Raw genomic sequence first — 12,225 nt, forward strand, 5'->3', positions numbered from 1 at the left:
GTAGAAATTATTATGATTTTCATTCCACTGATGACAATGAGGGTCAAGGATATTTTTTTTTCAAACTCACATGACTAAAAATGGCAGAGTCTGGCACCAAACTCAGGTCCCTTAGACTCTAAAGCTTCCCTCTCCTGTTTCTCTGGGGATGAGAAAGTGCCACTAATAATAAAGTCATTAAAGACATGTGTGTTAGGTTGGCATAGCTATTTAGCCACATTCTTTGCTCTGAACTCGAGCAAACCAGTCTGGCCAAAGGGTCTCAGGTGAGAACTTGGAGGTTTTGCACCTTTCTTCCTATAAATATCCCAAACACAAGTGCCAAATCTTAGTTTTACACACATATGCGCGCGCGTGCGCACGCGCACACACACCCCCACACCCCCACACACACCCCTTCTTTTATCAAATAGTCCCCGGGTACTCTGCTGTTACCTGTTTTACAGATAACGACACTGAGGATTGGGAAGAGTGCACTGATTTCCTAGGTCACTTGGTTAAGGAGTAATGGAGTCAGAGAGCTGGGGTCAAATCATTCTTTTCTGATTCTAGAACACCAGAACCTATGTGACTGGCGCCAAAAGCCCTGAAAGCCTGCCTTTGCCATGTTGACTCCCCACTAAGAGTCTGCCACTTTTTATCCAAACAGCTGAGCCTTCAGTGCATTGTCCTAATGGCAAGAAACTCTCCATGCCAACAGAATGACAACTGCATCACCTTGTAGAAGAATCAGTTTATGTCTTACCCTCAAAGGTGCTATTTTAGAATGACTCCAATAGCTGCTGCACAACAGGGGAGGGGCTCATGCTCAGATATAGTACGAGCAGCAAGGTGCTTCTGTGCTATTTGTTTTTCTGCCCTGGTACTTAAACAAGAAATTGAACCTCGGGGTGGGGGTGGGGGCAGCTGTCATATGAACCTTCACGGAACAGGGAGTGAAAAGACCGTGGAGGCATTACCATCAAGAAAGCAGTGCTTTCCAGACAGGACAGAGCAGTTATATGAATTCACAGGTACTGTGGCAGCAAGGACAAGACCCACACAAGCTACAGCCAGAAAGAATTGCAGCATACGAGGGGGAGGGAGGCATGCAATCCCACCATTAGTTGAGGAGCTACTGGCATTTGATAGCTGTGGGGAGAGGGAGAGTCGGTTTTCTTAAATGAGGTGACCCCTGGTAGGTTGACACAGACCAAGACAAGCCCCACCTGAAGAACGGCTGGGCAACTCAAACTAGACTCAATAGGGAAAGAAGGTTAAAAACAAAGAAATCACCAAGATGGGTGGGAAGGCATGGGAAGCTGGTGCCGGGAGGAGTTCAAAATACATTGTAGAAAAATTTTCAAAGAATAAACTAAAATGTTGTTTAAAAAAAAACCCTGAATGCCTGTCCTTCCCTTCTGTATCCCCCCTCCCCCGCACCAGTCATCTTAATCAGTTGGAAAGCCCAATGAATTAAGAAAAGAGGTTAACTCCCACCCAGAGATGACAACACCGCTCTCTGGAGACAGACAATGAGACAATGGCCATTAAGAGACCACTCCTTGACAAAGCAAAAGCCACAGCTTAGTGGGCATTTTATACCAGCCTAAATCAGCTTAACTCCAAAATGACAAAAGAGATTTTGACAAGGCTCTCTTAGATTTCTGCTAGTGATTCCTGCACGTCCCTCCTCCTGCTCCTTCCCTCGGTGGCTGTCACCCCACCCCCATAAGATGCCTTGATTCTCTGCTTCTCCCACTGTCAAGGGAATCCGCTTGGAAACACTAACATTCCTGGGCTTCCTTTGCTGAATTATTCATTTTTGCTGCCAGGGCATAACCAAATACCTCTCATTAAAAGCCCTGGGTGGGGGTGACCAACTCCATCCAGCCCCCACAGCTAAGACAGAGGGAAAGCCTAAGAGGAAGGCCGATAGCAAGGCCAGCAGCTGTCACCTTAGCACAAAAGGGAGGCTGAAAGGAACCTCTGGAAGATGCCATCCACAGAGTGACTGTGGGGTGACCATGGCGGTGGTTGGGGCTCACAACCTTCTCCACTAATTTGGTCTGACCTGAAGGGCCCACTCTCACCATGGACTCACAGTTCTGGAGTCTTCTGAGTACTGAGCACTCACGGGTGATCTAGCACTGGGACTTACAAGACCTCTGTACCCTGTCTAGATTGGCTGCACCCTATGTGGTTGGAGACACAGGACACGTTATCATAGTTAGAGACACTGGGGTCATGAGATAGAGGAGAGCTGAAGAGGGGAATGGGACCTAACTGCTGATTCCAGGGCTAGCATTAACTGACTGTCTGAATCCAGGACCCTGGCTGGCCTCCCGTAGCCCGAGTCCTCTCCTTACATAGCAGACAGCACACATTCTTGCAAGGGGATTCTGATCATGAGCTCTATGGACAGGACATGAGGATCACAGTATAGTTCTGGCTCCTCTGAGTGTGTGACAGTGACAACCCATCTTCTCTGCCAAAGTCCCAGGCTCCTCATCCCTAAGGAAAGACAACAGCAGCACATATCTCAAAGACTACTGAAGAGTGCTGGGCCCTGGTGAATACTCAGAAATGCGGGGTACTCATCAGAGGCCGCAGCCCTTGATCCCTAGAGCTTCACCTTGCAAGGTGCTCTCAGCTGTCTCTGCAGAAGGAACATGACATTCACTCGCGAGTTGCCTAAGGCGGCCCTTCAGAATATATTCAGTTGTGGAAATACTGCATGGGGACCGGTGCTCCCATCTCTCACCAGACTGCAGGCAATAAATGGTGAGGGCTGTTTCGGGGGCTGAGAATGCAGAGCAGGTAGGCCAAGAGATACAGCAAGAAACAGTTGGTTCCCTTCCCCTGCTCTCGGGTACTGGTCAGCAGGAGCTGAGGGTCTTCCCTTTTCTCTTTCCCAAGATACTGGTTGTGCTGCTTGTTATGTTTCTGGGGTGCAATGTAAGGCTCCTTTGCTTCTGTTTGCTTAGTCACCTTTCAGCCCATTATACTTTGCTGTTTATGTGTGTGGTGCATACTTGTCTGTATATGTGTGTTGGGATGGGTGTGGGAAGTGTGGAAGCCAGAGTGTCCTCAATTGCTCTCTGTCTTACTCTCTTGAGAAAAGGTCTCTCACTGAACCTGGAGATTTTATTTGCTATGCCGGCAGCTAGCAAGACCCAGGCATCCTCTTCTCTCCACCCCTACCTACCTCAATGTTGGGGTTACAGAAATGTGCAGACAGGGCATATGCTTTAGGTAGGTGCTACAGATCTGAAGTCAGGTTCTCCTGCTTGTGAAGCAAACACTCTAACCCACTAAACTATCTCTCTAGACCTATTAATGACTTTAAGGATTGGATGTTCATAAAATTCATATGCTGAAGCCCTTACCCCCACTCAGCATGATGATCATTTAAATCCAATGACTTTGGGGGTTAATGAGGCTCACTGAATGATGAGTGTGGGGTCCTCCCAATGGGATTAATGTCATGACGGGAGGAAGAGAACAGAGTTGGGAATCTCATTCTTTCTCCTGTCTCCTCCCACATGAGGGCACAGATAGCTTGTAGCCACCCTCCCATCTGGACAAGGGAGTTTTGCTAGAGGCCTTGCAAAGAGACCATGTAGGACTGGCCCCATGGAAACATGGCCTCTTAGCACTGTTTCACAGGCTAAGATGGGCCCCAGTGCCTCTTCGTCAACTCGGTCATGTGTATAATGATTCGACAATACTTAGCTGTCATATTTACCATGCTAGATACTGCAAATGTGCAGGAGTGAGAGAAACAGGCCTGGTCTCGACCCTGTTGAGAATGAGCACTCATGTACACAGTAATGTGTGGGATCACAAAATCCAACAAAGGCAATGAAACAAAGTGACAGGGTGAAAGACAAAGTAAGGGGCCAGGAAAGAACTCTGAGGACATGGTGTTTTAATCTTGTTCCCATGAAAAACAAAGCAACATTCATGCAAGTGTGGAGGAGCGCAGATGGCAAGAGTAGTAGGGATTCACCCTGGGGCCAAGGTGTTCGTAGAGCTTTTGCATTGGAGGAATCAAGTTCTCTGAAGGCTGAGTGTTCTTTGGGTTGTAGTTGTCTAAAAAGCATTCCCCCATTTGAACCCATGTCATATTTGGTGGAAATCATAAAAACTTGAAAAAGTACAGATGTCTGGGCTGCACTGTGACCATGACTTTGATGAAGCAGATCACAATGGGATCTTGAAGTTTCCATTTTTCCTCGTCTCAGTTGCTTTTGATATTTGACCTCAGAGAATTGCCTGATACATAATGAGCAAGATGAGGATGATCAGTTGATAGCAAAAACTAAACTAGCAGTAATTAACTAGTAGTAAATCAGTACCCATGTTTGCATACCACAGGCAAATGGTGAGTTTGCCTCATGAGCCTTCTTTGGTCTTTCAGTGTCTATTTGAAACTTAGGGTTTTTTTTTTCCCATAGGGGAGAGGGAAGAAGTAGGGATAACCATCTTGTTTTGCCTAGTATCTGCTCAGTATTATAACAATATGGAAAATTCTGTTTCCATGGAAATCCCTTAGCCTTGAACAACCCAAGATGTTTATTGACCCAAGTTTTCCAGGGAGGTGCTTACTTTATCTATAAAAGAGAGATGTTACTGCCCCTCACCAGCTGCAGCACATGGGAGAGTGGACCCTGTATCTCACCTGGGCAGCACACTCGAGTGGGGGAACAGGTGATGAGGATGTGAGAGCTGGAGAGCTGACACCGCCCACCTCTGTCTGCCATATGTTGACATGGGTGATGGAAAGATGCCCTCCCCCACCCACCCTTGCTACCTGTGGCAGGAGGGAGAGCTAGTCTCAGGGCATGAGAGCTGCTCCTGCCCCTTAACAACTGTAGCACTCGGAGAGCGGGTCCTGCACCTCACCCGGGCAAAACAGTAGAGCTGGCCCTGGTAGAGTGGGTATGGGTAAGCCTGCTCTAGGCATGAGAGGAGGAGAACTGACCCCGCTCATTTTTACCTACTACACTGGATGAGCTAGCCAGGGCAGTGCTGGAAAACTTGCCCTGGTGGTGATGATAAGGGAAAGCAGGCAGGCTGATCAACCCAGCTACCACCCAGGCCCAGAACCAGGACTATGAAGTAGCCCACCCCAGCATCCACCTCATCTGTGATCTGCTGGAACATGTGAAGGGGACAGAGCTCAGACCCAAAGCTACAGGATCTCCACGAAACAGCACAACAACAGGATATCCAAGAGGAGCCCCAGTGAGAGATCATTACCAGTGGTGTAGCAGAGACCAGAGGCCTCGAACCAGACCCATGACTCATTGCAACGAACACCTGCAAGTAAAGATGAATGCGACTCACTGGGCCACACTTCAGCTTCCCTGCTGAGACTGTTTGTTTGTTTGTTGCTTTTCTTTTAAATTTTATTTTGTTTAATTTTGAGGGGAGGTTTTAAGGGCAGAGGGCAGATATGAAGGGATGGGAAGATGAAAGGGATCAGGATGCATGAGGTAAAATCCACACACACAAAAAAAACCAATAAAAAGTTTTTGTTTTTTTTTAAATAAAAGAGAGATGTTACAAAATTTTCTCAGTCTCCCCAGACATGAAGTGCTCTTGGCCTGCTAAACGTGCCTTTCCACTCATCTGAAAAGAGGTATACACAGGCTTCTGCCTCCCAGCTTCCTAGTATGCAGTTTCTCCATTGTCCTCCTACACTTGCAACTTAGCAAAAAGGAGCTAGACAACAGCCAGTACATCTCACAGTATAACAAAAGCACTGTAGATGGGAACAGCAATGCTTCAATAAGGGCTACGCCCTGGTGTTAGAAACTAAAGCAGAAAGAAACCATCTGCTGACAGAACCACAAGGTAATAGAAAAGAAGACATATAGCATCACCATGGTAACCAACCTCCAAAGGCCCCCAGCACCTGCTCCTTTCTATATAAGATTTCCCTAAACAAGAATATTTCCTACTTCCTTGTTTTCCTCTTCAATAAAGATGTTAATTTTATTTTCCCTCATTTATGCTTAATGTTCCAGGAGCAATTTAGTGTCTCTTTAGTTCTACCCCTTCACTATCTTTTGCAATCCTTTTCTTCCTGTCTCCCCATTTTTCCCTTCCCTACTATGTCTCCTTTGCCTTTTTTCCTTCTGATCTCCCAATTTCCAGTCCTCTGTACCCTTAGCAATATTTCTATCTCCCTTCTTTCAGATTCACACCCTCATTTAGGATGCTTTACAGCCATAGCACCAATGGCCTAGTAAGTACTGGCTGTTGCCCTAACTGAGCTCTAAACAGTATTTCTTGTAAGGATCGCATTCTCTGTTCTGATATATTCCCACCACTGAGCTAGAAACACAGTATAGCAAAACCATCTCAGACCAGAGAGCAAAAGAAAGGAAAGAAGGGCCCCCGGGTTGAAAGTCATAACCATCATTTATGAACTGCTGTGTATCTGATCATGCTCTAGTGCTCAATGTCTCTCAGTCCACCTAATATTCATAACAGCCCTGCTGGAGTTGATTTGCTCAGTTAACAAATGGGTAGAGAATGGGGTGTGGTGATGCATGCATGTAATCCCAGCACTTGGGAGGCCAGGCCATGAGGGTCAGGAGCCCAAGGCAGTCTGGGATACATAGAGGTCCAGGGCAGCATGAACTACATAGCAAGATCCTGTCTAAAAACAAAGCAAAACAAACAAGACAAAACTGGGAAACAGAAACTTAGGATAGTTGAAATCCTTGTAAAAAAGACACATAATAAGGAGCAGAAGAAAGATCTGAACCCAAATAGGCTACCCAAAGCTGCCATGTCGTCTACTTTCTGAAGAGAACTAAGGAACATGCTATTCTGAATCACTTAATGAGAATAATGGGGGTCAAAGAAAATGCATTCATTGGCACTATTCCAAGTATGTGTTGGCCAATAAAAAAGTATTGTAAAAAAATAAATAGAATACCCCCAAAAAACCACATACAAATACTACCGTCAATGCCACCACTACCACCACCACCAACAACATGAAACAACATGTCTTTTGCTGAAGTTCATAGGAGAAGTAGAGCGGAAAAGGTGTGGAGGAACCCTAGCTGTGTGCCTCTTCTTTCTTCAGGCAGTGCCTGCAAACACTCATTCCCATTCACTCAATACTTATAGTTATTGTGCCCTACAAGCCAGGTTTTGGTGGTCGTAGACCGCCACATATACTTGAGAAGTTGGTAGGGGTCAAAAGTCCTATCTATAAGACCTAGATGGTCAGTTGCCATTTCTGAGCTTGTTTCTAGGAATAAGGATATTTATGAGTCAAACAAAATGATTGATGACTACGAAAGTACCATATAAATTGCCTAGCACACAGCGGTCAACTTTGTATGGCCAGAATCCCTTCTACATAGAAAAGTTTCTGATGCTACATTCCCCCAGCAGAATGGGTCTGCTGGTACCGGGCCATCTACCAACTGTTAGGATGGGTTTTGTTTTGCTTTGTGCATTTAGAGACAAGGTTTCATGTAGTCCAGGCTGGCCTCAAACTTGTTATATAGCTAAGCTGGCTTAGAACTCCTGAACCACCTGATTCTACCCCCAAAATGCTAGGCTTACGGGCCTGTACCACCATGCCCAGTAAGGTTGGGCTTTCTTAAAGCAGGGAACTCAACAGTTCCCCACATCATGTACCTACTATTTGTGTCTTGGAGAATGAAACACTTCACTACAGGTTGCTTACTTCTTGGGGATAAAGAAGAGCCTCTCTGCCCACTATGGATGGAGTATGGTACCTCAGTACAAAACTACGTTGAGGAGCTTTCTTTGCGTCACCCTGAGCCTTTCACCTCAGTGACTCTACTGGTTACACTTGTGGCCTTCACAAAGAAGGACTTGCATTTGAGCTTAAAGATCTGGCCATACCTTACTTGATTTTTGCATAAGATTTTAAAGAGTATAGGAAAGTCTAACTTTTCTTCTTTTGCCACATGAAAAAAGGCCTCTTCTATCAAATATTAGTCTTTCTTCCCATTTTTCACTAAAAAAAGTTTCAACCATTAAATAAGTCAGAAGGCATGTCTAAATCACCTAAGAGGACAGTTAATTTTACTGACATTTCTGATCATGGTTAGTGGTAAGGCAAGCTACTAGGCAGGACTGAAGGGGACTAGCATCGCGCGGGGGGGGGGGGGGGGGAGACGTTGAAAAGAAAAGAAATAAGCCCCTTTGAAAAACGAGTTATTCTCTTCATGGTTTATCTTGTGGAAGAAAGGATATCTTCACTGGGATTGAGACAACTTCATCACTAACCACAGCAAAGTTTGGTAAGGAAGCAAGCACTGGTTCTGACTACTGCTCCGTAATACTTTAAGCAAACATTAAGGATTCAGTTTAGTCTCACTTGACCTTGCAGAGTTAGCCAAGCTTGGTTGGCTTTACCTCCTGAGGTCATAGCAACTTGTTTGATTTTTGGGAAAAAGGCCTATTCTACAACCACGTTCCGGGGAACACAGGCTGGAAGGTGTAGTTTCTTTGTATAAAAGCCTCCAGGGTGGCTTTAGACTCCTTCAAAACTTGAATGCTGTCTCTTTCCCACTTTCTACTCACCGCCTGAGATCATGGGAGATGTATGGTGGAATGAAGTCCAGTGAGGAATCAAGCATTCTATACTTCCTACTGCCAGATTTTCTAAATGAAAAGATTATCTTTAGCCCTTGCTGGGTATCAGAAGAATTCAGTCCATCTCTGGAAGATGACACTCTGAAAGAGCTTGCTGGTACAGAGCAGTGGAGAGACAGAGTACAGAACTAAACATTAGACATCTAAATATTTCCTGGCCACAAGTTACAGAATAGACGCTTTATATACTATCTTCTATTGTCTATCTTGATTTTTTGGCCAATTTGTAAACATTATATAGCTATATATGGGGAAATCAAAGTGGGATATGGATTAGATAACTGTTCTGTACCCCACCAACTTGGAACAGTGACTTCCTTACCTCTAACAGTTTAAGCCCATTTGAATGCCTGAAACTTCTCATAATAACTATGCTTCCTTTTTCGTCTCCACAGGATAAGGTAATCAATCCACGCAGGACAGTGTCACGGGGAGCATCCTTTGGAGTCATTAGAGGCTACAGTAGACTAAATTCTATAGCATGACTCATGAATGAAGAATCCCCAGACAGCAAACATTTCAGCATTGATTAAAAGCTTCTCTGGGCAACTAGATCCTGGCATTCTGGTGGCGGAGGAGTATTTTTTGTTGTGGGTTTTGTTTTGTTTGTGCACATGTTTATTATCTGTTTTGCTTTGTTAACAGAGTCTTGCTACCTTGCTGAAACTGGCCTCATCCTCTCTATGTATCCCAGGTTGACCTCAAACATCCTATCTTCCTGCTGCTGCTATCTCCCAAGTGCTGAGAACGCAGGCATGCAAGACAATCCGAGGCTTAGCACTTCAGCTTTCTCCTCTGACTGCTGCTAACTGCTATTTGATTTTGAATGGATTCACAGCAAGCATTTTGTTAGCATCAGAGCCATTAAAAAAATAGAAAAAGAAAAAAAGCAAGGAAAATTCTCTCCTAGCACACCTGCCTAAGCTGAACTCCCCTGCTCTCACTCCAAGTTTCCTAATGGGTGCTTCTCCACAGGGCTAAAATGCTCATTCCTGCTCAGTTGTCTTCTAGTCCATTTTACTATTTCATAAGTAGACCTGGCGAAATACATGGAGAACACATGGTTCCCCCAGGTCCCTTTGCTAACAGTAAAACGGCTGAGCAGATTTCCTGCCTCTGTGCTACTGCTTACCTGAAAATCTCAAGACCTCAGCATCCTATTTGTCTCTCCTGAAACTGGACCATAATTGAAGGCAGTCGTACTGGGTTGCGGTTGTGGAAGAGCACCTGCCTTTGACTCAGCAGGAGGCACACCGCTGTGGAAAGTGAGGGGATTAGAGAACACGTGGGATGCAATACATGGTAGAAAGGCAATGTGAAGGTTACAGAAGGAAACTGACAATGGGGAGAAAAGAGAAGTCAAAGTTTTCAAAGCAACACTCAGTGTCGAAGGGTGCTGACACTGCAGGAGTAGGTTGATGTGTGTGACCTGCTGAGGTTTGGAGCAGCCTGTTATCTGATTAGCATCTTTGGTAAGTAATTGATATTGATTAGAATTTTTTTTTATTTGGGGCCATATGCAGTCAAACGTCACAAAATGAGTAATCATCCCTGGTACAAAAATAAGTGGTTCCATTTGGCACCTTACCTAGGGATTCCAATTATTCTGGCTAACAGGGCTTCATTAGCACAGTATACGTGGAAACCACAGCAGGAAATCAAAAAGTTTACTCATCAAAATCCAAATTCTTCAGCTGTAGTCAGTCGCTCTTGGATAACAATGGCTAGCAGCAGGAGTATCACCGTCAGGCTATTTGGATATTAGTCTGCAAGTACACATATGTGCATGCACAGATGACAAGCCCTATGGGAGTTCAGGGTCAGGCTAATACAATGTTCATTCAGTTAAATTTCTAACTCTTGGCATTCAACTTTGTAACTCTATGTTGTTGGTGCTTCAGTGTCTGGTGTCCTAGTTAACACAGTGGACATTTAATTAAATCATGATGAAAAGGGAAAGGAAGGTAGAAAAACTAAAATAAAGGTAGGAAAGGGGAAAGGAAGGCAACCACAATCCTAAACAATTAGAAACTACTTAGAGAGGTCCCACGGTAAACAGTGCTGCTAATCTCACCTAACTGTCCCAGTGAGGAGAATGTGTTTATGGCTGGATTACTAGAGAGAGGATAAGCACTTTAGCAGGGAGTCTGGAGAGTGATGAGCCACGTCATCACGAGCAGGTAGATCCTGCAATAGATGGAAATGAAGCTCACTAATGCCTACTGAAAAGATGCTTGTTTTCTAGGCCCTGTAATATGGAATCTGCTCAGATGCTATGAGAGGCGCTCAGGTCTGGACCTGATAATCCATGCAGGAACCCTCTTGGAAAGGAATTATATTACTAACCCACTAAAATACAGGCTACAGAAGAGCACAGCCTTCTGCTTTGTTCACTATCACATCTCTGGCATCTAGAACATCTGCCATATGACTTGCCCTCAATACACCTTTGTGAAACGCATGCCACATGCATGAACTAGTAGAAACGAAATCCATTTGATACAATAAATACTTACTTTCCTAAATTCTGTTGCTTTTGCTATGTAAGTGCTTCTCACTTTCCACAGCCACAGATTATCAACAACGTCCAAACAAGTGAATATAATATTGTAAAAGCCAAGAGATGAGGAGAATCAAAGCAAACTCTGTGGGAAACCTTAATGAAACTTCTGCACAGACTAGAACAGGGTTGCCCACTGAGATGTTGTTCTGGTGCTGAGATCTGGCCTGTCCTTGAAGACTGAAAGGATCTCCGTTAACCTCTCTACAGACCTCTCAGAAGCTTATAATCCCACATTAGTCCTGCAAAGGCCTAAATGTTTCATGAAAAGCAGGTCAAATCTTTGAAGCATCAAACTTGAACCAATCACTCTCTAAAGCTTGGATGAACACATGCAACATGTACAATTTAGTTCTCCCTTGCTCCACCTGAATCTAGCACTGTGAGATTCCCAGCATCTTTGATGGTGTACTCTGCCATAGTCTTTGTCCCATCTTCCAATATGTGGAGGGCTAAATGGCCTCCTGTCTCTGCTGCCAATGCTCCCAAGCACCAAGTGGAACTCCTACTTTCACGTAAACTATCACATTCCTGAAAGTTAAAAATGATTTTGAAAAGAAAATTTCACATACAGAAAAATGATGTAGCACGTTCCTTGGAGATCTAACAGAAATACTGATGGGCAGATTTCTTAAAGGGGTATGTTTTTCATTTCCACATACATTCCCTTTCAACTTCCTATCCCATTGCTTCCAAAGACTTGCTTAAGCCTGAGAGTTTTCTCAGGCTGTAAAACAGCCTACCTTTTGAAGTATGTTCACTATCTACTTCAATAAGCGAGATGGGCAGTATCAGGACCACAGCATCCTCAGTTATTGGGATAGGTCCAGGAAGTTATGTCAAACCATTCTCCATTTTTGCCTCCCCAAATGAAGTCCAGAAGTCACAGAATTTACAAATAATACCCATTCTAATAATGAAATGTTGCTGCTCGCATGGAAGCTTCTGGAAGTCTGCTGGTCAACAGGGTACAGCTACAATTTTCACTGGATAGGACCGAAACTGATAGCTCACTTTTGTGGAACTAA

General features: G+C 44.6%; 1 long non-coding RNA gene across 1 annotated transcript in view; it reads left to right on the forward strand.

Moving 5' to 3' along the window:
• LOC146889198 (uncharacterized) overlaps window positions 1-11,135 on the forward strand; it is a 38,094-nt gene extending 26,959 nt beyond the window's left edge. Inside the window, exon 3 of the long non-coding RNA XR_015000182.2 lies at window positions 9,283-11,135. This is a non-coding gene — a long non-coding RNA (uncharacterized LOC146889198). The remainder of the gene's footprint in view (window positions 1-9,282) is intronic.
• Window positions 11,136-12,225: the final 1,090 nt, after the last annotated feature.

The sequence above is a fragment of the Myodes glareolus genome, chromosome X (genome assembly GCF_982192425.1).
Source record: "Myodes glareolus chromosome X, mMyoGla1.1, whole genome shotgun sequence".
NCBI lineage: Eukaryota > Metazoa > Chordata > Mammalia > Rodentia > Cricetidae > Myodes > Myodes glareolus.